Raw genomic sequence first — 6,188 nt, 5'->3', positions numbered from 1 at the left:
AGGTGATTCAGGATAAATGTGTGACAGGATAAATGTGATTTTTTTTGCATGACTTTGCTTCAGTGTCACCTACTTGGGGTATACATATCGTTTTGAAAAGATGCGTAGGCAAAAATGACACGTGAAATTGTGAGACTTTGAGGTTTCCTGTTTTAAACATAGCATGTCAATCCACCCCGCTTCAGTAGACTGCGAACCCGAAGTTCACCTTTGCTTCGACTGGCACCTAACACTTGCTGGAGATCAGCACCGAAACAAGAGTGTACTGTTTACAAGAGTGTGCTGTTTTAGATACAATCTGGAATAGCCATAAAGAAAGAAGTGCAAATTAGTTTTTGTGGTTCTCGAACTGTTGTTTGGAATTCCTCGCGACTACAAACTATAACTTTTGTTCATTTCATACTGAAAAATAGAAGTACACAATTTCTGAGCAAATATGGTTCCCAGAGCAACATTTCAACGTATCCGATCCATGAATGGATAACCTATGTTGACATTCTTACATGACTGAGGGAATTTTGTGACATGATTTTGTTGTTCAAAGTTTGTGTACTTGTTGTTACACCACATCAACCATTTAAAATATCACTACCTTTAAGTTTCTGTCGCCCTAGAAGCGTGGCATTTCTGAGCTGTTCAGTTCTTCGTTGAAGCTGCAAAGTTACAAGTGTCTTGTCCCGGTTCTGAGGCCGCTGATATCAGGTGAAAATCCAGTTTCCTAATTTGTGGTGATGGTAACTTTCATGGATAAAAACAGAATACTGTGAGTTAATATACGTTGCACTGCTGCACTGTGAAGCCACTGCAGTGCACCCCCAGTTGTCTCCTTACATCCCGATGTCTACATAGTATTCGTGACTTTTGTGCACCCCCGTGGATTGCAACTGCAGCCCTCTGTATTTCCTCCTGGCGCTGAAACTATTGAAAGGTCAAAATTTCAGACTGTTCAAGATGTAGGCCACCACAATATTAACATGTAGTAGGTGGAGCGATTCACAGAGTCTGCTCTGAGCGGGTCATTTTGTAAATCAACGTTTTCCTGTTGGTGGCCTTGCTTGGAAATGAGGGTCAGCTCTGGAGAAACAGATCCAGGGATGAATGTGGTTTGACACTTTGACAGTTTCTCAGCTGATCTCAAACCTTGAATGTGTTATGTGGGGCGTTTTAGTCTTTTTTTTTTTTGAAAGATGTTGTTAGTATCTCTCTTACTGTGCCTATGTATGTCTTTATAATCTTACCAATTTACCACCCCCTCCCCTGGTGCTCCTCCTCATTGTCTAGCTGCCACTCACAGGAAGGAACTGCATTCAAGTCACCGTCTGCCTTGAAGGCTGCTGCGATGGACTGCTGGCATATAACAGCCAACCTGCTGCTGCTAACAGGTAGACGGTCTGATATTTTAGAGATTTTTTCATTACTACCACAGCTACCATGAGGCCTACATGCAAAACAAGTTACATTTAATTTTTTTTCAAACAAACAAATTCAAACCTCAAACCAACTAAGTGCCATGTGGCTGTGAAAAAAATATTATGGTAGTATGAATCAATATACTCTTTTTATATGTTTGTGTTATGCTGAGGGTGCTTTGCATAATTTTTAACTGGTCTTTAAGACATTGTATAAGAGTCTGATAAATATCTGTGCCACTGCTTTAAACAAATGGTTGAAAAGTTCTTGTCCTCTCCATTTTTTTGCTCTCTTGTCATTTAATTTTTGGTTATGTCTTCATTTTTCTCCCCTCCCTTTATTCTCCTCTTCAATGTTCAATACAGTGTGGGCATGTGTGAGCGTCACTCCAACTCCAGCAGCTGTGATTCAGTCCCCGGGCTCCCTGATAGCCACCGTGGGGTCCTCTCTGACCCTCACATGCAGCTTCCAGACTCCAGCAGAAGGGAAGAGGGTTCGGGTGAGCTGGAGTCACTTCAGCAAACTGCAAAACGCTTCCAAACCAGACTGCGCGCTCAGCTATATCTCCTCCAACGTGGTTTCAGCCAATGAAACGACGCCCAACCTGGACGCCAATGTCCGAATGAGGCAGGTGACCAGGAACAACTGCTCTGAGCTGACGCTGGCGAAGGTCAGCTTGGAAGACAGCGGTTGGTATGTCTGCTGTGTCACTTTAGAGCTCCCAGTCCTCCAAAAGACACAGTATGGTAATGGAACTGATGTCATCGTCGGTGAGTACCAGATCCCAGCCTCTGATTTTAGGGCTGATTATTATCCATAAAAATGTAGTAACTTAACTTTACTAATAGTCCATTTTTTCATGAAGTGATGATATATTCTCTAATTACAGCTTCTGATGTCTATGGTATGTGAGTATAATATGTATGTGTATGAACCACAGAGAGAGAGAGAGGTGATAAAGAGCTACTAATCATAGAAGTATGAAGGATGTCATCCTGTTTTCACTGTGCACCAATAGAATACCACTGAACCAACAGGTGGAAAACAAGGACACAGTTGTCACCTTTTTCAATTTGCAATTCTCATTACAGCAACAGATTTACAGCAACATTTCATGTTCAATCTTGCACGTGGTGTCCCAATTATGGTTATTATCTCGAACCATCGCTGTCTGCCCACAGACCCCTCTGTGCCTTTCCGATACAGGAAACAGGCTGCAGAGATGGGCCACAAGCTCTGCTCAGCTTATACGATGATTTCACAGAACCATGTGACCAGCATGCTAGTAGAGAAGTAGGGTTTCTGTGAGGGAGCAGCAAAGTGCATTTTCCCATGTTGCTGTAGGACCCAGTCACTATGCAACAGGGGTGGTGTCAGCATTTTTAATTGATGCAGATAAAGATATCTGGGGCGGGAGTTTAGCATAGTGGTAGTGCGCAGGAGTTGTAAACAAAAGGTTGCCAGTTACATTCCCTGCTGGGGAACTGTATCCTAGGGCAAGTTTCTTAACCTAGAATTTCCTCAGTAAATATCCAGCTGTATAAATGGATAACATGTAAAATGGTAACCTATATAAGTTGCTCTGGATAAGAGTATCTGCTAAATTTCATCATCATCATCTCAGCAGGTTTTCTATTGTAAGTTGTATTGGAGGTAGACCAATGTCCTGAATTAATATTGTTACTGGCAGTAATACCTTCCTTCTTCCCTGTTCCTCTCTCCATTAGTACATCTTTCCCCCGCTCTGCCCCCTGCAGGCATCGGGCAACCCTGGTGTGTGTGGGTGGTAGTGGGGGTTGGGTGTGCACTCCTGGATGCAGGGATGGTGGGGCTTGGCATCATGTACAAGAGAATGAGACGCAGGAAGATGGGTAAAGAGACCATTTCTGCCACTGCCTCACCTTCCCTCTTTTCTTTGCTTTCTTTTCTGTTCAACAGTTTACACTTTATTTAACTATTTGTGTATTTATTTCACTCCCTTTTCCAAAGCTGCTTAGTGTCAGAATTTATGAGTATAATGTAAAGCAGAATGTAAAGAACCAAGTGTAAGTGTGCAGGGAATCACATTAATGCACAAGTATCCAGCTGTCACCTAACCATCCTCCCACAACACAAGACTGTAAATCAGCAGATGTTTTTAATCGTACACAACGGTATGCAAGTCCCAACATGACAACTTCAGGAAAGGCAGAAATGAGGGATGGCAGAAAAGGAATGTGTTAAAAGTGTTAAATGTGTTAATGGAAAAGAGAGAGATGGCACTGCTGAGGGAGAGACCACCATTCAGCTTGGAGTGTCTCTCCACTGCTGTCTCCTGCAGTCAGGGGATCATTTTCTGGCTTTGGGTTTTTGGGCTTTGCAGTTCCTTTGTCTGGCCCTTTGTGAAAACACCATCGTAAGAACGCATTGTAACAAATACATATTGATTGACTGATTGATTGATTGAAGTCAAAGGGATGCAGGAGTGTGGCTGATGAGAGGAATGAAGGTGCAGGCAATGGTTAAACAGAGACACTGATAGTGTCGTCTTCCTCCATCCAAACTGCAAGAATCAGCACTGCAGCACCTTGCTAAATGTCAGCAAGTAATCTCATACTCTCATGAGTTACTTTGCTTTGCCCCCTACTGACAGCCATTGGTAAGTTCAAGTGGGGTGTGAGGGTGTGCTAATTCTGAAGTGAGGTCAGAGCTGCAGAAACGATGCTGTAGCATCCGACTGAGTGGATTAGAAGACACTTGTGAACGTGAGTTAAAAGGCCAGCTGGAAGACAAAGACCCAGGGAAAGTGTGTAGTTGGACGTATCAAGCAGCCTTACAATGGGCCTTTCACTGTGCCTAGGTTTAGTTTTCAATTTATCAAAATAGAAGACAATCAGTCAATCAATTAATCAATCAATCAATCAAATAAATTGTATTTGTTATAGTAGAGTTTTACAATTGCATTGTCACAAAGCACTGTCATTGTCTTACTGTCTTTTTACATTTTTACAGAGACTGAAATTGCTATTAAGCCCCAACATATAGTATGTTAAACAACAACATTAACATTGAGCATTGTTAGTATCTCTGAGAATGTGCAGATAAGTCACTGACTGTGGATGGTCAGCCAGGATTGTTGTGTGCCCCACAGAGAATGTCATCTACACCAACGCAATCCAACGTTCTAAGGCTGTGCCCACTCCTCGGCATGCCCGCTGCCCAGGAAACCACATGAAGCCTGCCTGCTCTTCACTGCCTCCCCTACCTAGGAGACCCCATACCTCCACCATAACATCAAGTGGGAAACCGCCAATGTGACCATGAAGTCTTATACCCCTCCTCACAATCTGATGGACTGCTTACACTACCTCACAGACATAAGGCTTATCTGTATATCTACCATCTGCTCAGGTGTCCAATCCATTCTCTAATGTCAGTCATATTGGTTATGGCTTGTGTTTGTGACATTAAGTACAGTATTTATATGGCAGTACAAATGAACAAATATTTCTATAGATCTCTTAAGCTCTCTAATGAGGAATAACACTTGTAAGACAAACAGAATTTGAATTAACTTCAGCAAAAAAAAAAAAAAATTAAATGCTGAATTTTCCTGTAGTTTTGTAAAGTTGAATCATGTTAAACATTGGCTCCACATTCTATGAATAAACGTGATTTTTTTTTTCTTGTGTATTTCAATGGGCTTTTTTCTTTAAATAAGGGATCTCATGTCAGATTTACTATTGTTGGTGCTAGAAGGCTTGGACTGATGCCGTGTGAAGTCAAATTTCTTAGAACCTGTACAGTTATCAAAGACAGGGCCCAAATTAACTTTTCATAGGTCAAATATTAAACTATCTAGATCTGAGCAGGTTTTCCATGACCTAGAGTAATTTGAACTCAGCCCAGGGTGAAAACAGATGGATCTTAACAGCATATGAGATGTCAAAACAATTTGCTATAACTTTGAAAATGAGCAAAATAAAGCAAATAATAAAAAACATGTCCACCTAGATATGAAAGTAATCTTGGTCATCATGTGTTTAGATTTAGAATTTATGTATGTGGTAGAATTTATGAGGTGGCAGCGTAGCATAGCGGTTAAGGAGCAGGGCTTGTAGCCAAAAGGTTGCCTGTTTGATTGGGGCACTGCTGTTGTACCCTTGGGCAAGGTTCTTAATCCACAATTGCTTCAGTAAATATCCAGCTGTAGAAATGGATAATGTTGTAAAAAAAACAGTAAGCAATGTAAGTTGCTCTGGATAAGAGTGTCTGCTAAATGCCAATAATGTAATGTAATATTTTGGAGTCTAACAAGTTTGGTGTGTATAGCAGGAGCAGGATTTGGACAGATGAGTCTGTTGAGTAAGAAATAATTGTTTGCATTTTATATTTTCACTTCTTATTAACATAATATAGGGATAATCCCAGATCTTTGTACCAAATGCATGTTCTTTTACTACGTTTAGTACCTTCGTTTTAGTATATTTCTAGTGCTGAGACGAGTGTGGCAAAAACAGATCCCCCCACTCACAGACTGAAAAAGTTGAGCAGAACAATAGGGGGCAGCAAAAACTTACAAACTTGCTAACAATATAAAGTCGCTTTAGGCAGAATTTCATGGGTGGGGCTGGGAAAAAATGGAAAATGAATTTTTTGAATGATTTTGCTTCAGTATCACCTACTTGGATTATACTTGGAGTATACATATCGTTCTAGAAAGGTGCATAGGCAAAAATGGCACTTGAAATTTTGAGACTTTGAAGGTTCCTGTTTTAAACCTAAGGTGTCAATCCACC

Source organism: Megalops cyprinoides, chromosome 20 (assembly GCF_013368585.1).
Source record: "Megalops cyprinoides isolate fMegCyp1 chromosome 20, fMegCyp1.pri, whole genome shotgun sequence".
Classification (NCBI taxonomy): Eukaryota; Metazoa; Chordata; class Actinopteri; order Elopiformes; family Megalopidae; genus Megalops; species Megalops cyprinoides.
Note: the sequence above shows the minus strand (reverse complement) of the source record.